Source organism: Scyliorhinus torazame, chromosome 3 (genome assembly GCF_047496885.1).
Source record: "Scyliorhinus torazame isolate Kashiwa2021f chromosome 3, sScyTor2.1, whole genome shotgun sequence".
Lineage (NCBI taxonomy): Eukaryota > Metazoa > Chordata > Chondrichthyes > Carcharhiniformes > Scyliorhinidae > Scyliorhinus > Scyliorhinus torazame.
The window spans coordinates 78,145,156-78,167,654 of record NC_092709.1 but is presented as its reverse complement, the minus strand read 5'-3'; positions in this window follow the sequence as shown (position 1 = coordinate 78,167,654).

Here is a 22,499-nt window from a genome sequence, read left to right as displayed (position 1 = left end):
CTTGTATTGCACCTCTTGCCATGTGTAACCCACTCACCCCCACAAGTTAACAGTGGTGACAATACCTTCAGCCATCTTTGTCCACCTGTCTGGACCTCCCTCCCCAAATTAATCCACCTCATTACTCTCTACCTGTCTTCAAATTGTATCTTTTAACCACACAGTTGATTATTCCTCCAACCTTTTCTCTAAGGCATTTCTTTTGGTTTTTCCTCTTTTGTTTAATTATTTCATGAGATGTGAGTTTTACTGCTAAGGCCCATCCCTAATTACCCTTGAATAGCTCATTTAAAGATAGACAACTATAAAAGCTCAAGAGACCGAATAAGGTAAATCCAAAAGAGGTTTAATTCGGCAACAAAAGTACAGGCCACAATGCTATCCTTTTAGTTGGTCCCAGTCCAGTCTGGCTTTATAAGGTGATGTGCACGAGCCCGAGCTGATGAACCTCCGCCTGCTAGTAAGAGAGCTCACATTCCAAGAGTCCCACAGGGAGATCAATTGGGGTGATCCCATGGGTCTCGTGAGGGTTATTACAACAACAAATGCTAACTTTGTCTGTGACACACACATCCCAAGAATGAAAAACAATGCATCAAAATGTTATATAAATAAAAGTTGTTGCTGATTTCGCAAAATATGGTTCATGATTTATTCCAAGTATTGTTAATAACTGTTGCAGATGGGCCAGTGCCATTGACTCACACTATCGTGCCACTCTTTAAAAAGGAGATGCACATCCATCTAATGTCTGTAATCAGTTGCTTCATCAATGACCTTTCCTCCAAAATAAGGTCAGAACTGGGGATGTTCACCAATGATTGGATAGTGTTCAGTACCATTTGCAATCCCTCCCATAGTGAAGCAGTCCATTCCCACATGCAGCAAGACCTGGGGCGAAATTCTCCGGTATCGGCGCGATGTCCGCCGACCGGCGCCAAAAACGGCGCAAATCAGTCCGGCATCGCGCCGCCCCAAAGGTGCGGAATCCTCCGCATCTTGGGTGGCCGTGCCCTAACCTTGAGGGGCTAGGCCTGCGCCGGACTGATTTCCGCCACGCCAGCTGGCGGAAAAGGCCTTGGGTGCCCCGCCAGCTGGTGCGGAAATGACATTGCCGGGTGGCGCATGCGCGGGAGCGTTAGCGGCCGCTCACGGCATCCCCGCACATGCGCTGTGGAGGGAGTCTCTTCCGCCTCCGCCATGGTGGAGACCGTGGCGAAGGCGGAAGGAAAAGAGTGCCCCCACGGCACAGGCCCGCCCGCGGATCGGTGGGCCCTGATCGCGGGCCAGGCCACCGTGGGGGCACCCCCCAGGGCCAGATCGCCCCACGCCCCCCCAGGACCCCGGAACCCACCGGCGCCGCCTTGTCCCGCCGGTAAGAGAGGTGGTTTAATCCACGCCGGCGGGACAGGCATTCTAGCTGCGGGACTTCGGCCCATCCGGGCTGGAGAATCGCCGGGGGGGGGGTATGCCGCCAACCGGCACGGCACGATTCCCGCCCCTGCCGAATCTCCGGTGCCGGAGAATTCGGCAACCGGCGGGGGCGGGATTCACGATTCACGCCAACCCCCGGCGATTCTCCGACCCGGCGGGGGGGTCGGAGAATCTTGTCCCTGGACTGTATTCAGGCTGAGGCTGATAAGTGGGATGTGTCAGGAAATTACCATCTCCAACAAGAAAGAATCCACTTGACATTCAATGGCATTACCATGAATACCCCACCATCAACACCCTGGGAGTTACAATTGAACAGAAACTGAACTGAACCAGCCTTATAAATACTATGACCACAAGGGAAGATCAGATGCTGGGAATCCTTAAGGGAGTGACTCATCTTTTGACACCCCAAAGTCTGTCCATTATCTGCATGGCAAAAGAGAGGAGTTTGTTGGAACACTCTCCATTTGCCTGGATGATTGCAGTTCCAACAGTACTTACGAAGCTTGACACCATCCAGATCAAAGCAGCCCACTTGATTGACAGCCCCTTCCACCATCTTAAACACTCACTTCCTCCACCAGTGTGTACCATCCACAAGATGCACTGCAGAAAAGGCTCCTCTGATAGAACATCCAAACTACAACATTTACCCTGAGAAGACAAAGGACAGCAGACACATGAAAATAGCACCACTGAAACTCCCGTCCAAGTCACTGACCACATTGACTTGCAACTTTATCAACATTCCTTCACCGTATTGGATAAAATTCCTGAACTCCTTCTCTCACAGCACTTGGATTTTCCTACAGCACGTGGACTGTAGTACTTCAAGACGACAGCTCACCATCACCTTCATAAGGGCAATTAGGGAAGGGCAATCTGTGCTGGTCTTGCTGGATCTGCTCACAGTTAGGTTTTGGTCTCAGCATATGAAAAAACACCAAGATTGTACTCTCTACCTTTGGTATCGAAGAGGAATACTAATATTCAAAATTTACGATCAGAGGAACAAAAGGGCTCTAATCCCAAACCATGGGCGAAATTCTCCGTTATCGGCGGAAAGTCTGCCGATCGGCGCAAAAAACGGCGCAAATCCGACTTGCGTCACGTCGGAAAAATGGGTCGAAAGTCTCCGGCCCGAAATGGGCTAGCAGCGACGTAACGGGATCCGCGCTTGCGCAGTGGTTCACGCCGTGCAGCGTCATACGCGCCGCACGGCGTGACGGCTCATAAGGCCGCGCTGCTCCCCCCCACCCGACCGGAACACCCGACCGGAACACCCGACTGGATGGCTGGCCGCCGCTCAGCCCCGAGGTTCGAGTCACGGGATGTGGAGGCACTCCTGGACGCGGTGGAGCAGAGGAGGGACGCCCTGTATCCCGGGCACGGCCGCAGAGTTGCCCCACACCACAGCCGGCGCCTGCGGAGGGAAGTGGCAGAGGCCGTCACCGCTGCGGCCCTGACACCACGGACAGGCACCCAGTGCCACAAGAAGGTGAACGACCTCATCAGAGCAGGCAGGGTGAGCCTCCCCCATATCCCCCCTCCCCCATATCCCCCCCTACCCCATATCTCCCTCTCCCCCATATCCCCCCTCCCCCATATCCCCCTTCCCCATATCCCCCCTCCCACATATCCCCCCTCCCCCATATCCCCCCCTCCCCATATTCCCCCTCCCCAATATCCCCCCTTCCCCCATATCCCCCCTCCCCATATCCCCCCTTCCCCCATATCCCCCCTCCCCCATATCCCCCCTCCCCCCATTTCCCCCCTCCCCCATATCCCCCTCCCCATATCCCCCTCCCCCATATCCCACTTCCCCCATATCCCCCCTCCCCATATCCCCCTTCCCCATATCCCCCCTTCCCCCATGTCCCCCCTCCCCCATATCCCCCCTTCCCCCTATCCCCCCTCCCCCATATTCCCCCACCCCATATCCCCCCTCCCCATATCCCCCCTTTCCCCATATCCCCCCTCCCCCATATCCCCCTTCCCCCATATCCCCCCTCCCCCATATCCCCCCTTCCCCCATATCCCCCCCTCCCCCATATCCCCCTCCCCCATATCCCCCTCCCCCATATCCCACTTCCCCCAAATCCCCCCCTCCCCATATCCCCCTTCCCCATATCCCCCCTTCCCCCATGTCCCCCCCCTCCCCATATCCCCCCTTCCCCCTATCACCCCCTCCCCCATATTCCCGCTCACCCATATCTCCCATATCACCTGATCACTGCCTGATGTCTAACCATGCATGCTTCATTGTGTATCGCAGGACCAAACGTCCAGGCACCCATCCCCGCAGATGCAGACACCGCACGGGTGGCGTCCGTGGTGGAGGCAATGGGTGCGACGGTGTCAGACATGGGGAACGGTTTGCGAGGCCTGGGACTTTCCGTACAGGCGGCGTCTGTGGCCCAGGAAATGGCTGCCCTCTCACAGGAGGCCATGAGCCAGTGCCAGCACCAGATGGCAGAGGCGCTCAACGCCATAGCCCAGTCTCTGCAGGTCATGGCCCAGTCTCAGCAGGCCATGGCCCAGTCTCAGCAGGCCATGGCCCAGTCTCTGCAGGCCATCGCTGAGGGCATCGGCGCCAGTGGCTATGTGCGAGCCGGCGTCGCACTGTCACAGACAGGGTTTGCCAACCCCCTGGGCTCCATGGCTGCAAACCTGCAGACCCCTGTCGATACCAGCACGGGCCTCCAGGACTGGCAGCGCCAGATGTCGGGGGGGCGTCGGATGGCCAGTCCGTTCGCATCCCCCACCCATGTGGAGGCCTGGGGGCCATCGGGCACCCCGAGGGAGGAGGAGGTGGTGTGGTCCGTCCCGGCTCCCCCTGTAGGGGAGGTCCCGGTACACCGCGACACCTCGGACTCCCCCCCTTCCGTCCCAGGTGCATCGGGTGGGCAACGGGCAGGACAGGCTGGCAGCTCGCCATCCCAGTCGCCCGGGCCGCAGCCTGGCCCATCTAGGCCAGGACGCCCCAGGAAACGACCGCCAAAGGGATCCAGTGTCAGAGGGCAGGAATCACAGGAGTCCACCTCCAGTTCTGCTGTACCGCCTGGGGAACCACGTAGACGTAGTCAAAGGGCCCGTAAGGCCAAACAATTAGACACTGAGTAAGTTGGCACGGGTGCAGGGCACAGATGAGTTTTAGGGGCTAGGGCACGTGCATGAACTCCTTTGGTTATTAAAGTCAATGTTACACCTACAGAAGCTGCCTTTGTGCTCTGTCCAAAGCGTGCGGGGGTGTCATGTACGTTGAGTGCAAGTGTGTGTGTGAGGGGTGGTCTTACCTCAGCCCCAGGTGAGTCTGCCCCCTTCCCCCTGGGCCGCCATCAACATCCCTCGGGCAGAGAACGGGACCGTGCGCTGCAGTGTCACAGCCGCATGCAGGGATGGTCCGGGTGGATGGTGGTACTGTGGCCATGGGTCAGACATAGTCCAACGATGTCGAGCCAGGAGCTCACCGCAGGGCGGGTTGTCATCATCCTCCATGGCCTGCAATAGACACGCGTCCACCCGCAACTGTGTGAGCCCGGCCCGTTGTGCCGCAGGTGGATCGGCAATGGAGGGGGGGGGGGGTGGTGTGCATGCGGGTGGGGTGGGTGGGGTTGGGGAGGGGGGTGAGGGTGCTGGGTGGGTGGATGGGTGGGGGGTGTGGGTGGTCGGCTGTTGCCATGGTGTGCGGTCTGTGGCCATACTACCCGATTCCCACGCCCATCTAGTCAGTGAAGCGGGCGGCTATCAGTCTGTCCCGTGCCCGCTGGGCCAGCCGGTAACGGTGGACAGCCACCCGCCTGTGTCTACCCCGTCTGCCCTGACCATTGCCCCCATCCCCCTCATCTGGGGAGGACTGCGCCTCTTCCTGCTGCTCCTCCACTCCGCCCTCCTCTGCCTGCGGCACATCGCCCCTCTGCTGGGCTATGTTGTGCAGGACGCAGCACACCACAATGATGCGGCCGACCCTATCTGACCGATACTGGAGGGCGCCCCCAGAGAGGTCCAGGCACCTGAAACGCATCTTCAGCACGCCAAAGCACCTCTCTATCACTCCCCTTGTCGCTACATGGGCATCATTGTAGCGGTTCTCCGCCTCATTGTGTGGCCTCCGTATAGGCGTCAACAGCCACGATCGCAATGGGTAGCCCCTGTCGCCCAGCAACCAGCCCCTCAGCTGGAGATGGCGTCCCTCGTACATGCCGGCGATGGATGACCGCGACAACACGTATGAGTCGTGTACACTGCCTGGGTAACGGGCGCAGACGTGCAGGATCATCATGCGGTGGTCGCAGACCACCTGTATGTTCATCGAATAGGTCCCCTTCCTATTGGTGAACACGGCCCTGTTATCTGCAGGTGGCTGCACGGCGACGTGCATCCCATCGATCGCGCCCTGGACCATGGGGAACCCGGCCACGGCAGAGAAGCCCACGGCCTGGGCATCTTGGCTGGCCCGGTCCACGGGGAAGCGGATGTAGCGGTGCGCCATGGCATATAGGGCATCTGTCACTGCCCGGATGCACCGATGCACCGATGTCTGCGATATGCCGGACAGGTCCCCACTCGGTGCCTGGAATTACCCCGTTGCATAAAAGTTCAGGGTCACCGTAACCTTGACGGACACGGGGAGAGGGTGTCCCCCGCCAGTGCCACGCGGTGACAGGTGTGCCAGCAGGTGGCAGATGTGTGCCACGGTTTCCCGCCTCATCCGGAGTCTCCTCCTGCATTCCCAGTCCGTGAGGTCCTGGTATGACTGCCGGGGCCGGTACACACGGGGCGCCCTCGGGGTCTCCGTTGCCGTGGGGCCGCGACGTCCTCCTCCCCCTCCTCGTCCTGTCGGTCAGGTGTCCCTCCAGCCTGGGCGGCTGCCGCCTGTCCCTCTGCGGCAGCCTGCGCCGCCTCTCTGGCACGCTCCTCCTCCTCCTCCTCCTCCTCATCCAGGGCAACATAGACATTAGCGGCTGCCGCCACGGCGGCCAACATCGCTGGATGATCGGAAAACATGATGGCCTGGTGGGGGGAGGGGAACGACGACATGTCATCATTGCCCATATCCCCTCCTCCCCACAGCCAGGTGGCATGGACCGCATGGGTCCAACTGTTGGAGGCTGGCACCTTGCCAGGTGGACCAACTCACTTGCCCTCGCATCCCCCTCCCCGGCACGGACCCTTCCCATCCCCCTCCCCGGCATGGACCCCCCCCCCCCAACCTCCACCCTGGCACGGACCACCCCAACCTCCACCCCGGCACGGACCCCAACCTCCACCCCGGCACGGACCCCCCAATCCCCTCCCCGGCACGAACCCCCCTCATCCCCCTCCCCGGCACAGACCCCCCCCATCCCCCTCCCCGGCACGGACCCCCCCCATCCCCCTCCCCGGCACGGACCCCCGCCATCCCCCTCCCCGGCACGGACCCCCCCCCCAACCTCAACCCCGGCACGGACCCCCCCCCAACCTCCACCCCGGCACGGACCCCCCCCTCAACCTCCACCCCGGCACGGACCCCCCCCCAACCTCCACCCCGGCACGGACCCCCCATCCCCCTCCCCGGCACGGACCCCCCCCATCCCCCTCCCCGGCACGGACCCCCCCCAACCTCCACCCCGGCACGGACCCCCCCCCAACCTCCACCCCGGCACGGAACCCCCCAACCTCCACCCTGGCACGGACCCCAACCTCCACCCCGGCACAGACCCGCCATCCCCCTCCCCGGCACGGACCCCCCCATCCCCCTCCCCGGCACGGACCCCCCCCATCCCCCTCCCCGGCACGGACCCCCCCCCATCCCCCTCCCCGGCAGGGACCCTTCCCATCCCCCTCCCCGGCACGGACCCCCCAATCCCCCTCCCCGGCACGGACCCCCCATCCCCCTCCCCGGCACGGACCCCCCCCCCAACCTCCACCCCGGCACGGACCCCCCCCCCAACCTCCACCCCGGCACGGACCCCAACCTCCACCCCGGCACGGACCCCCCATCCCCCTCCCCGGCACGGATCCCCCCCCCAACCTCCACCCCAGCACGGACCACCCCCCCCCAACCTCCACCCCGGCACGGACCCCCTCCTGGCACTCCCCCGGAGCCCAGCCCACTCTAACCAACCCCCCCTCCCACCGTACACACACAACCCAAGACACACCTCTCCTCACGCATTCAGATTGCGGCCACGCCATCGCCTGCCCAGAGCCAACCCCCCAGGCCGTCACTCACCTCCACGCTGGTCGGCGTGATCCTGGAGCACAGGGTCACGCTGATGAAAAGGAGGTTTAATTTACGTCGACGTGAACGGTCATCACGTCGACGGGACTTCGGCCCATCCGGAAGGGAGAATATCGGCAGGCCGAAAATCGGCTGCCTTGCGCAGACCCGTGACATTCTCCGACGGCAGCGGCGACATTAACGCCCTGACTTTTCTCCCTTCGGAGACTTCGGCAACCGGCGGGGGCGGGATTCACGGCGGCCAACAGCCATTCTCCGACCCTCTGGGGGGTCGGAGAATGACGCCCCATATGACAAACATAATAAAAATCAATGGACTGCATCAACATGCACTGTGACACTTATTTTTACCTCCAAACTTTAGATCTTTCAAATTTAAAATACACCACTTGCCTTTGCAGTGAACAAATGTACCAATTCAACACTGTAAAGTTATTTACATAGCGCCCTCAAATGGCCGGATACAACAGTACCTGAAGTAGGTTTGCAGGGTCCTGCAACCTCACTGTTGACATGTGAATTTACACAGTGTGACAGTTTGAAAATAAAGTCTCAAATAAGCAATGTGTATTTATATAACATATTTCATGCAGTAAATTAGCCCAAGGCATTTCACAGGGGTGTCATCAAACAAAATGTGTGACCAAACCACAGAAGGAGTTACCAGGGCTGATTAGAAAGTGTTTGAAAGCGAAAGGTTTTAAAGAGTGTCTTAAAGGAGGAAAGAGAGGAAGAAAGGTGAAGAGATTTAGGGAGGGAATTCCAGAGCTTAGGGTTTAGGCAGCTGGAGGCATGGCCAATGACGGAGTGATTAAAACCAGGGATGTTCGAGAGGCCAGCATTGAGGAAGCACAGATATGTCGGTGGATTGTGGGGTTGGAGGAAAATAAAGAGATTCTTAGGCGAAAGGCTCTGAAGGGATTTGAAAACAAAGGTGGGAACTTTAAAACGAATACGTTGCTTCATTGGGAGGGTGACAGGTGAACAGGACTGCGAATAAGAATACAGGTAGCAGACCTCATGTTTACAGAGGGTAGCAGGTGAGAGTCCAGCATGGCGAGCATATCTATAGTTAAGTCTGTTGTAACAAAGGTATGAATAAGGTATGAAGAAGCAGTAGATAACCTGAGGCAGTGTCAGAGCTGGGTGATGTCATGGGGCAGTAGGCAATCTTAGTGATGGTGTGGGTGTGTGATCTGAAGCTCTGCTTGAATGAAATATGATCACAAGGTTACAAACAGTCTGGTTCGTTCTGAGACATTTGTCGTGGAAAGAGGTGGAATCGATGGGCTGGGGAACAGATTTTGTGACAGGGATTGAAGTCAATGGCTTCAGTTTTTCTCATTAAAAAGTTCGAGAAAAGTTCTGCTCACCCAGTGTTGGATGTTGGAAATGCAATTGAGGGAGAGTGGAGGGGCTAAGCGAGGTGGAGGTGAGGTGGAGCTGTCTGTGGTCAGCATACACCTGGAAAGTGATGATGTGATTTTGAATGATGTCATGAGGGGCAGCATGCAGTTGAGAAATAGGAGTGACCATTAGACCATAAGACATAGGAGCAGAATTAGGCCACTCGGCCCATCGAGTCTGCTCTGCCATTCAATCATGGCTGATATTTTCTCATCCCCATTCTCCTGCCTTATCCCCTGATAACCCCTGATCCCCTTATTAATCAAGAACCTATCTATCTCTGTCTTAAAGACACTCAGTGATTTGGCCTCCACAGCCTTCTGCGACAAAGAGTTCCACAGATTCACCAGCCTCTGGCTGAAGAAATTCCTCCTCATCTCTGTTTTAAAGGATCGTCCCTTTAGTCTGAGATGGTGTCCTCTGGTTCTAGGCTTTCCTACATGTGGAAACATCCTCTCCATGTCCACTCTGTCCAGGCCTCGCAGTATCCTGTAAGTTTCAATAAGATCCCCCCTCAGACTTCTAAACACCAACGAATACAGACCCAGAGTCCCCAACCGTTCCTCACAGGACAAGTTCTTCATTCCAGGGATCATTCTTGTGAACCTCGTCTGGACTCTTTCCAAGGCCAGCACATCCTTCCTTACGGGCCCAAAACTGCTCACAATACTCCAAATGGGGTCTAACCAGAGCCTTATACAACCTCAGAAGTACATCCCTGGTCTTGTACTCCAGCCCTCTTGACATGAATGCTAACATTGCATTTGCCTTCTTAACTGCCGACTGAACCTGTACGTTAACCTTAAGAGAATCGTGAACAAGGACTCCCAAGTTCCTTTGTGCTTTTGATTTCCGAAGCATTTCCTCATTTGGAAAATAGTCTATACCTGAATTCCTCCTTCCAAAGTGCATAACCTCACACTTTTCCACATTGCATTTAATTTGCCATTTCATTGCCCACTCTCCTAGCTTGTCCAAATTCTTCTGCAACCCCCTTGCTTCCTTTGTATCATCTGGAAGCTTAGCAACAGTGCCTTCAGTACCTTCTTCCAGATCATTAATGTATATTGTGAAAAGTTGTGGTCCCAGCACAGAACCCTGAGGCACACCATTAGTCACCGGCTGCCATCCTGAAAAAGACCCCTTTATCCCCACTCTTTGCCTTCTGAAAGTCAGCCAATCCTCTATCCCTGGCAGGATCTTACCCTTAACACCATGGGCTCTTAACTTATTTAACAGTCTCCTATGCGGCACCTTGTCAAAGGCCTTCTGGAAATCTAAATAAATCACGTCCACTGGTTCTCCTTTGTCTAACTTCTTTGTTACCTCCTCAAAGAACTCTAACAGATTTGTCAGACATGACCTCCCTTTGACAAAGCCGTGCTGACTCAGTCCTATTTTACCAAGCGCAGATCCTTTGGGGGATACCAGAGGTCACAATTCAGGGGTGAGAAGAGAAGCCATTGCTTTTGATTTTCTCACTCTGATTACATAGGCAAGAATAGATCCAATCCGGAGAAGTCCTCCCCAGCTGGGTGATAATGGAGAGACATTGGAGGAGGTTGGTGTGGTCAAATGTCAAAGGTGGGAGACAGGAGAGATGGATTTCCTTTGTCATAGTCACATATTGTTGTTAGTGACTTTGATAATTGCTCTTTCAGTATTGTGGCAGGGTCAAAAACCTGATTAGAAGACTCAAACTTGGGCTTCCTTGGAAAGGTCGGCACAGATGTGCGAGGTGACAACACATTCAAGGACTTTGGAAGGAAAGGGAAGCTACAGATTGGATGGCAATTTGCAAGAACAGTGGGTTTAAGGGTTGATTTCCTTTGAGGAGAGGGTGATGATGGTCGATTTGAAGGTGAGAGGGATAGTAGCTGAGGAGGGGGAAATGTTAACCATATCAGCAAATATCAGAAGCCAGGAAGGCAAGTTGGGTGCTCAGCAGATTAGTTGAAATAGGGTTGAGGGAGCAGGAGCTGGGTCCCATGGATATGATGGCTTGCATGCTCAGACAGAGCAGGAGAGGAGGGCAAATAGATAATTGGGAGAGATGCAAGTTCAGACCAGAGCAGGGGAAAAAATAGAACATAGAACATAGAAAATACAGCACAGAACAGGCCCTTCGGCCCACGATGTTTAAACCTTTAAAGCAGTTTGGCCCACTGGGCTAATGGAAGATGGGGAAGTGGCAGAGACAGACAATTGGATCGTAGTAGCAAAGGCATCCATGAGCTTTTTACAATTGGAGGTAGGTTGGAGATGACAAGAGAGAAGTGTTAAAGAAGGTAGTATGCAGGATCCTTTGCATTCCAGGGAGCTCCTGGAATAGTGAGCAGTTTTGGCAGACAGAAGCAAGCTCTGGGAGTGCTTTATACCTTCTCAGCTTGTCTGTAGCCATTGACCCATTGACCATATCCACCTCCTCCAGCGTCTCTTTGTTGAACTACGTGGCACTGCTCTCATGTGGTTCTACTCTTATCTACCTTGTCATATTCAGGGCATCACTTGTAATGGCTTCTCTTCCTGCTCCCCCACCATCACCTCTGCTGTCTCCCAATGATCCATCTTAGGCCCATTCCTATTTCTTTACTATATGCTGCCCCTTGGTGACATCATCCAAAAACACTGGAGATTGCACATGTACAGTGAGGACACCCTTCCTCAGCTCACCACCACCTCACCACCTCCACTTTGGCTGAATTGTCAGTCTACTTAACCGACATCCAGTATTGGATAAGCAAAACATTTCCTGCAGTTAAATGCTGATGAAGCCATTGTTTTCAGCCTCCATTCCCAATGTCATTCCTTAGCTATTGACTTCATTCCTCTCCTTGGCAAGTGTTTGAGGCCGAACCACACCGTTCACAATATTGGTGTCCTATTCTATTTGACCAGCAGATGAGTTTCTGGCAACATATTTGCCACACCACCACCATGGTCGTTTGTGTGAGACAAGTGGTGGAAGGAATAGCCAGAAAGAAAGCTTCATTTAGTGAGGTTAACACCCCTCTACCAGGTTTCTATTAATGTTCTGACATTGATTCAATCTTCCGCAATAAACTCACACTTGGTAAGACCTCATTCACAAGTGAATAAGCATTCACGAAGGTGATGCTGAAGGGGTGGTGAGAACTGATCTGCTGGTGGATTAAGACTTTGAAAAAAAATTAATTTAATTTATTAATACAATTAGACTCTAAATATTCAGACAACTCTGCAGTCCGCAAATGATAGACACGTCACTTTGGTAATAAAATGTGGATTAAATTTTGGTGTTGGAAAACAGAGGCTACTTTAATTATGAACAGATTACGCAGTCTAATATCCTTCCAAGAGTGCTGTCAAAACCTTCAGTAACTTCCTATGAAACACAGACATTTGTATTTACTCGTCTCAATTCTGTTTTAATTCACTTTTTTTGGACGCTACAACATTAGCCTTGAAGAGAAATCACAATCCTTTGCAAAATCACATGTGCCAAATGACATCCAGATAATGCATCTGTGTAGTTCTTAATCATGTGAGTTGGTCTGCCGTCTAGTCCAAATATTTCCACTGCAGCTAAAGTAAGAATGTTCTCTGCATAACTAACTTAGCCAGATCAGTCGGAATCAAATCTTTTATGGTAACATTGAGGTTGGAATCTTCTGCTGTCCCTGGTGGTGAGCTTGGAGACAGGAAGAGCATTTACTCAGGCGGAGTGGTGGGCAGCAAGTTCTGAATGAAATGAAATGAAATAAAAATTGCTTATTGTCATAAGTAGGCTTCAAATGAAGTTACTGTGAAAAGCCCCTAGTCGCCACATTCCGGCGCCTGTTCGGGGAGGCTGGTACGGGAATTGAACCGTGCTGTTGGACTGCCTTGGTCTGCTTTAAAAGCCAGCTCTTTAGCCCTGTGCTAAACCAGCAAAGCTCAATGTTGACCTTCCTGTACTGCCGCCAACCGAGGTCCTTAATCAGCCAATTAATGACCGCTTCAGGGCCTCATTCCACTGCTGCCGGGATTCACCCCAAGCAGCCCTGTCTGCAGAAGGTGCGCATGACAGGTAAACCTGGAAAAGCTGCTTGTCACCTTGTGGGAAGGGTGGTACTCAGTGCTAAATTGAGGGACTGGACACTGGGCATGGAGAGGTATGCTGAGAGTAACCCCACTGCTCTTGCTGCACACTCCCCTGAACCCTCTGCCCATGACGCCCCCCCCCCCCCCCCCACCAGCGAAAGCCCCCCTCCCCCACATTAGCAACCTATAGCCTGCATCCTCTGCAATCCTGGGAAACGCGGGGTTGGGGATGGGCGTGGGGGGATAGTGTCCTTCCAACAGTCACCTTAATCTCCTCAGTGGCAGTGCTGAGTGCAAGAGCTGCAAGCCTCTGATTGGTGTCTTGATTCCAGGGACATGTCCGCTTGGCAGCCTTGTGGTAGTACCAGGTATTGTGGTACCTAAGAGGCTGATGACCATTGGTTAGACCCAGGAGTTTACCATTGGCTGTTGATACGTAGCTCCGCCCTGACAGGCGGAGTATAAGAGATGGTGCCGTCCCAGCAGCCTTCACTTTCTGTACCGAAGCTGCTGGGGAACACGTTCTAGTAGATTAAAGCCTTCAGTTATGAAATCACTTTGTCTTGAGTGTAATTGATCGTGCATCAATTTAATCTACTAGACTTAAGCTGGAAGGATGGATCTCCGAATCAAACCGGAGTGCCTTCAACTCAGCCCCCACGCGGAGAACTCGGCTGCAATTTTTAAACACTGGCTGGCGTGTTTTAAAGGCTACCTCGAGACGGCCGGAGGCACCCCTCAGAAGGACAGGAAATGCATCTCCTGCGCTCAAGGGTCAGCCCTGGGATCTACACCCTCATCGAGGAGGCGGAGAACTATGATGCCGCGATCGAACTGTTAGAAGGACATTATATCCGCACTGTAAATCAGGTCTACGCACGTCACCTGCTTGCTACTAGATGGCAAAGCCCCGGGGAATAGTTGGAAGATTTCTACCGGGCGCTACTGGTGCTGGGCCGAAACTGTGGCTGCCCGCAAGTTTCGGGGAGCGAGCACACGGAACTTTTAATAAGGGATGCTTTCGGAGCAGGTATGAGCTCCTCAGATATCCGCCGAAGACTCCTAGAAAGGGACACGCTGGGGCTTAGAGAGGCACGGGTCCTGGCAGGGTCCATGGACGTTGCCTACCAAAACGCACAGTCCTATGCGTTCGACCGCGCGGCGGCCCCCTGGGCTGCGTGGCACCCCGCAGCGGCAGCCCCACAGACCTTCCCCCTGACCCCGCAGGCCAGCGCTACGAGACGACCTGCTAACGGCGCTGTTTCTTCTGCGGGCAGGCGAATCATCCCCGCCCGCGCTGCCCGGCCCACACCGCCGCCTGCAAAGGGTGCGGCAAGAAGGGCCACTTTGTGGGGGTCTGCCAGGCCCGTGCCATGGCCGCGGTCTCCAGCGACTCCGGACCGCCGTGGCAACCTCCCCTTCAGGCCCCGACCGGCCAGCGCTCACCGCCACCCCCCTATCCTAGGGCCACGTGCGACCCACGGCCGCGGCCATCTTGCCCCCCGGACACCACGCTGGACCGGTGGGCGCCGCCATTTTGTCCATCGCCGCCACCATCTTGTTCATCCCCGGACACCATGTGCGACCCATTGGTGACGCCATCTTGGATGGGGCCCCAGGCCCCCAGCACGGCCGACTACACGCTGCCTGATCAGAACTCGCAACTGCTTCACCTGGCCTAGGTGACACTGGACCAAAGTCGACCCCGGACACTCGCAACAGCGACAACGACGGTCTTCATCAACGGCCACAAGACGTCTTGCCTAATTGACTCTGGGAGCACGGAAAGCTTTGCTCACCTCAGCACGGTAAGGCGCTGTTCACTTGTAACCCACCCTGTAAACCAAAGGATCTCCCTGGCCTCCGGGTCACACTCGGTGGAGATAAAGGGGTTCTGCCCAGCGAACCTCACTGTCCAAGGCAGGAAATTCGACAATTTCCGCCTGTATGTCCTGCCGCACCTCTGTGCGGCTGCCCTCCTGGGGCTGGACTTCCAATGCCATTTGCAAAGCCTGACCTTTAAATTTGGCGGCCCTATACCTCCCCATACTGTCTGCGGCCTCACGACCCTTAAGGTCGACCCGCCTTCCCTGTTTGCGAACCCCACCCCGGATTGCAAACCCGTCGCCACCAGGAGCAGACGGTACAGTGCCCAGGACCAGACCTTATCAGGTCAGAGGTCCAAAGGCTGCTGGGGGAAGGGGGTCATCGAAGCGAACAACAGTCCCTGGAGAGCTCAAGTAGTGGTGGTAAAGACCGGGGTGAAGCATAGGATGGTCATTGACTACAGCCAGACCATCAACAGGTTTACGCAGCTGGACACGTACCCTCTCCCCCGTATAGCCGACCTGGTAAACAGGATCGCACAATACAAGGTTTTATCCACGGTGGAACTCAAGTCCGCCTACCACCAGCTACCCCTCCGTAATAGTGACCGCAAGTACACTGCCTTCGAAGCAGATGGGCGGCTCTATCAATTTTTAAGAGTTCCCTTTGGTGTCACTAATGGGGTCTTGGTCTTCCAGCGAGAGATGGGCCGAATGGTTGACCGGTACGGCTTACACGCAACGTTCCCGTATCTGGATAACGTCACCATCTGCGGCCATGACCAGCAGGACCATGACGCCAACCTCCGCAAATTCCTCCAGACCGCGAAAATCCTTAACCTGACATACAATAAAGATAAATGCGTGTTTAGCACTGACCGTCTAGCCATTCTATGCTACGTAGTGCGAAATGGAGTTATAGGCCCCGACCCTGAACGCATGCGCCCCCTTATGGAGTTCCCTCTTCCTCACTACTCCAAGGCCCTGAAGCGCTGCCACGGGTTTTTCAGCTATTACGCACAGTGGGTCCCCAACTACGCAGACAAAGCCCGACCCCTAATCCAGTCCACAACCTTCCCCCTGTCGACGGAGGCCCGCCAGGCCTTCAGCCGCATCAAAGCAGACATTGCAAAGGCCACGATGCGCGCCATCAACGGGTCCCTCCCCTTCCAGGTCGAGAGCGATGCGTCCGACGTAGCTCTGGTGGCCACCCTCAACCAAGCAGGCAGGCCCGTGGCCTTCTTCTCCCGTACCCTCCATGCTTCCAAAATTCGCCATTCTTCGGTCGAAAAAGAGGCACAAGCCATAGTAGAAGCTGTGAGACATTGGAGGCATTTCGGCCGGCAGGAGATTCACTCTCCTCACGGATCAACGGTCGGTTGCCTTCATGTTCGGGGCAAGATTAAAAACGACAAGATCTTGCGGTGGAGGATAGAACTCTCCACCTTCAACTACGAGATCTTGTACCGTCCATGGAAGCTAAACGAGCCTCCTGATGCCCTGTCCCGCGGCACTTGTGCCACTGCACAAGTGGACCGCCTCCAAGCCCTCCACGAGGACCTCTGCCACCCGGGGGTCACTCATTTCTTCCACTTCATCAAGACCCGCAACCTGCCCTACTCCATCGAGGGGGTCAGGACAGTCATAAGGGACTGCCAAATCTGCGCGGAGTGCAAACCGCACTTCTACCGGCCAGAGAGGGCACCTGATAAAGGCTTCCCGTCCCTTTGAACGCCTCAGCATGGATTTCAAAGGCCCCCTCCCCTCCACCGACATCAACACGTATTTCCTGAATGTGATTGACGAGTACTCCCGGTTCCCATTCGCCATCCCCTGCCTAGACATGACCACAACCACCGGCATCAAGGCCCTCCAGGGTATCTTTACACTGTTCGGTTTCCCCGCGTACATACACAGTGATAGGGGGTCCTCCTTTATGAACAACGAACTGCGTCAATTCCTGCTCAGCAAGGGCATCGCCTCGAGCAGGACGAGCAGTTACAACCCCCGGGGAAACGGACAGGTGGAGAGGGAGAACGGAACGGTCTGGAAGACGGTTCTACTGGCCCTACGCTCCAGGAATCTCCCAGTCTCCCGCTGGCAAGAAGTCCTCCCGATGGCCCTCCACGCCATCCGGTTGCTGCTCTGTACAACCACAAATCAGACACCTCATGAATGTCTCCTTGTTTTCCCCAGGAAGTCCTCCTCCGGGACCTCGCTCCCAACCTGGCTAGCGACACCCGGACCCATCCTGCTTCGGAAGCACGTGCGGGCGCACAAGTCGGATCCGTTGGTCGAGAGGGTCCACCTGCTGCACGCTAACCCCCAGTACGCCTACGTGGCATTCCCTGACGGCCGGCAAAATACAGTCTCCCTTCTGGACCTGGCGCCTGCCGGAACCCCACGTGCACCCGAACCATTGCCCCCACCCCCACCCCCACCCCCCTCCCCCCACAGCAGTGGGAGGGGTCAGTACTCCCGCCGCTCCTGCCTAGGTCCGCCCACCCACCGACGCCCCCTACAGGCGCCCCACCCCGTGTCAACCGTTTGCCCAACAGCGCCGCCTAGGGGTGACGAAGCTGCCAGGGAGGCCGAAACCACGCCCCCGGAGTCGCAACCACCGGGACCCCCACCAGAATCACCACTGAAGCCCAGACGCTCCAGAAGGACGACCAGGCCACCCGATCGACTGATTGCTTCGCTGTGACTTTAATTGTGAACGAACACTTTGTAAATATCCTCGACAGCACGGTACCGCCATACCTGATCATACCATGTTAAAGCCGACTGTTACCACTGGCCACCACCCCCGCCGGACACTTTTTTAACAGGGGGTGAATGGTGCCAGGTATTGCGGTACCTAAGAGGCTGATGACCATTGGTTGGACCCAGGAGTCTACCATTGGCTGTTGTTACGTAGCTCCGCCCTGACAGGCGGAGTATAAGAGATGGTGCCGTCCCAGCAGCCTTCATGTTCTGTACCGAAGCTGCTGGGGAACAAGTTCTAGTAGATTAAATCCTTCAGTTACGAAATCACTTTGTCTTGAGTGTAATTGATCGCGCATCAAGCCTCATCACTGACTGATTGACATGTGGTTTGGCGAGTCCTCCAGAAAGAGACATCATGCGTCTCTCGCCAGCTCTCCAGCCTGATGTGAGACTTGTGGTGGCACAAAAGATTCTGCCCATTGACTGAACAGGATCAACCTTATAAAGTAGTCTTGCTTTCTACAAACAGGTATTAATTTGGTTTAGAAAATAGCACTTCAGTTCCTCATCCTCATCATTCCTTCACTTTGCCTGAAGACAGTGCCAGCCTAGCCACAGTGGGTAGCACTACGACGTCTGAACAGAAGGTTTATGGATTTGAGTCCCACTCCTGGGGAATTTAGGCTGACATTGAGGAAATGCTGCACCACTGGAGTTAGTCTTTAAGATGAGATATTAAAAAATGCCCTGCCTACACTCTCAGACACAATCCCAAGGCATTATTTCAAAGAAGAACAGGGATTTCTCCCTGGTGCCCAGATTACAATTTACCCATCAACCCCCATACCTAGAAGCAGACTACCTGATCATTATTTCATTGTCGGATCTTGTTGAATGCAATTAAATGCCATGTTTATTGCTTTGCAACAGTAATTGAATTTCAATAAAGTCCTGTGGCACAGTGTGAGGTTGTGAAAGACACTAATGAAGCAAGCCTTTTGTTCCTTTAAGTGACTCATGCTGCGGTCATTTTTCCACATACAGTGAGAGCCCTCTGGTATCCACCAGGATATTTGTATATATAGGCCAGTGAGTATCAGCAGGCTTTTTGACGATGGTGCTATCAAAGCAAAGCCTCATTCTGTTGCCTGAAGCCGGTCTTTCCAGTGGAATGAAGAGTCTGTCCGCCATCTTTGACTGGCTAACTCAGTTCAGATGAGGGATCAATTATGGCTCCTTCCTGGATCAATAACACATCAGTATCAAACCATTGGGAGAATAAATTCAGAACATGCTGGAAATGTCCAGAGGTTCAGTCAACATTTGTGAAGAGAAAAGATTACGAGGATTTGGTTGAGTGTGTTCTAACAAAAGATATATACCCAACATCTCATCATCTGTCTTTCCGCTTTACACATGCAGACTGGCTTGCTGTGTATTCCTAACATTTTTCATTTCTAATGCAGATTTCCAGGATTTGTGCTGTAGGTTTTTCTTAAACTGCTGGAAGCTCTTGATTGTGACTTTTTCTAAAATAAATAAACTTCGACAAATTGACCTCAAGAAAACAGCTGCTACTCTAAGGATATATATCCCTAAAATATGTGACTGTTTATATTGTAGGGTAATTAATAATAATAATTTTAAAGATTTAAGCCAAATGTGCTATCTTGGTACTTGTAGAATGACAGAACTAAATATTGTTCCAATATACACATATGGTCACAGTAATAAGTGCTGTTAGGTTTTCAGTTCAGAACGGAAACAGAGGTAAGGGCGAAAAAGGCTGAGAGGAGCAGCATGAACTTAGCTGGTGGAAAAACGGCAACTTGAAAATTAGAGTAAGTTAATGGGGAGATAAAGCTGGCACAAAGAAGGTGGTAGGGGAAGGGAGTGAGAGGCCCTAGCTAATAGGTTATTTGGCAAACCCTCATTGATCTTGAGCAGGCCCAATAGTAGGGTTAGAATTATTGCTCAAGCTTAGTAGGATAGTTTATCTTCAATGATTTATAAAAACATTTACAGACATATATCTTGACTTTTTCCATTTTGCTCTTTTTTTTTATAGCTCTACTTGATGTGTTATTTTTCTCCTTATTAGGTCTCCCTGTATCATTCCTCAGCTAAGAGGCCCGTCAGGTCACCTGTTTCAAGATATGCATTCGGAACACTCTAACTCGCCTCTGGGAAATGTATGATAGCAATCGAAGATAAATTGTCCTCCATTTTTTTTTACCTCAGTGTGGTAATATCCTGTGTCAATGCAACAGGTTAGTTAGACTGTGCTTGATATAAACTTGCCATCGACGGTAATATGTATCAGTATTGACTGACAACATAGTTTGACTCCAGAAAATAATGTCAAGCATAATTTTCCATTATATAATTATTTGTAAATAATACTCATGTATCATTGCGAACAGTAGTTCTGGTTGACAACTCTGTTCATGTGTATTGTGTAGTTGAAACTTTTGTCCAAACCTCTGACAGGGTGCTTCAGTACTCTACTACCATGTAACTATCATGTCACCCACGGGTTAGCATGACTTTAAGAAGTGTTTTGCACCTTATGAACACAGCGATTAGAAGTGTACAGGCTTTCTTTTCACCGGGAAATCCAGTTTATTTTTCTAGGTCCGGCATCTTGCCAGGAATTACTCTTTAAGTAGGCCTCATGCAAACAGGGCATAATAAGGCTGAGATACCAAAACAATTCCTCCCCATCCCCTTACCTCGTCATTTCTGGAAATGTTTACTTATGCCCTGAACCTACTGCTTGACTGAAAGTACCAATAAGAGACAACTAAGAACCCAAAGTGGATATGCTGTGCAAAATACAAAAAGGCAGTAGGTGTGAACACGAGGGGGCTGGAGTGGGGGTTGAGGGGGGTGGGGGGAAGATGTGGAAAATATAGGCAATGGCCTTGTCTGTTTCTTATCTGAACTGTCGGAAAGTTTACTGGATTACATTATTTTTACAGGCGAGGCATCAGATAGCCTGCTCGCCCTTGGGTCTATTGAGGCCCTTAAGTGACCGACTAATGGCTATGTAAGGGCTTTATCCCACAACTGTCAATATTTTACCCATCGCAGAGGGAGGCCCACACTATACAGGAAGTCTAACAACTTTAGCTGGTACTGGTGTCGGGCATAGCAGAGGGAACTGCCTTTCCGGGTCCTCTGGGCCAATTGGAGGAACCTTCCCCGCCGCTCAACCACTGTGATGATATGAATAAAACAAGTTTGTACATAATGATATGCACGACCTCTGACCACTAGGTGTCAGTGTAAATCCACCAAGTGACCTTTTAGTCTGGGAGTTGGGAGTAGGTCGTGCTGGAGGATAGGCGTATTTTGCAGTACCTCTACAATAGTTAATTAGTGGTAGTAGTTTATTGTTTTATTTATCCTAGTTATCTTATCATGCAGTTGTTCCATAATAAATTATTTAAACTAGATGTCCTGTCGGTCATCATTCACTTCGGCCAGTCTACAGAACATGACAACCACCACCCAGCAAAGTCATCCCCCTGCCTCCCCTCCTTTGGCATGGCAGGACAGCCTGTAGTCCCAGCAAAGGCCACCACTCCCAGCTGATGTTACTGAGACCACAGAGCTGTCAAGAGCTGCCAGTCATCTGATTCGCCGGCAGCTCTCTAAGGCTTAAGGGCAGAAATCCTGCTTTAAAGCAATTAGTGCTGCTCCCAGCATTAAATTGCTGTTGTTCAGCTGTCAGAATAGTGGATGGGCTCCCTCGACTGCGGCGCTCTGTAAAATCCAGCCCAGTGTGTTCCAAACTGATGAAGTATTTCCGATACGGGATGATGTGCAACCAAAATGGAGTCATACTGAGTCTCAAGAGCATTTGTTATATTTAAATTTGTTCTCTATTTGGGCAGTGGAGGGGGAACACATGAAATTATGTTTTAATATTATTTGACGGTATATAATCTACTGCGTCCAAAAAGCATTTATTGGTTTATGCATCTTTGAAGTGAGCTGCTTCCTAATAAATAAAGCATAATTATAAAAGACAATTATAGCATTTCATTTAATCTGGGAATAAACAACTGTGTGAAAGCATCCTGTAGAGTCCAGGGCTTAACTGTACAATACATACAGGTACAGGCATATTTATTTTGACTCCATTAAGCAAGAACATATTAGTTTGCATTTCCAATAAAGAAATAATATGGATTGAATCAGCTGTGAGGATTCAAAATTCAAAATCTTTCAAAAGGTACCAAGTAAAGTTAGAAAAACTAAACTCTGAGGATGGGATTCGCTGACCCCGCCCACCTGGTGAGGGGAAATTCCCGCCAGAGTTTAATAGACCTTTACATAGTCCGTGTCCCACCAGTGCTGATCTTGCGGCAGGCAGGGAGGAAGAATCCAGCCCTTAATGTTCCAAATTTCTATTTGGAGAAGTTAAAAATCGATATTCATACATAAATATTTCTCATAAATCTATGGAGCCACATTTTCAAAAAGAAGTTCATGAATTTTTTTTTTTAACTTACCTGCAATCCAGAAACAGATTGACAGCAGATCTCACACACAAATATTCACAAGGAAAATAGTTTAAGTGAAACTGGTAGGATTATGTAAATTACATCACCGGTGCCACACTACAACAAGAACGTATGTACCTAAGCCAAATCATCCTTTTTTAATCAACCATACTTCTATGATTAAAGGAAAAACTTGCAAATAGTAATGGGATATGGAATGGAACAGTTGGTAGACCATCCCAGCAGACATCTCTCACCGAATGAGAAGCAGAAATCATTTATATAGGGACTTCTGGTGACGGGGATGTGCTGAGTAGTCACACA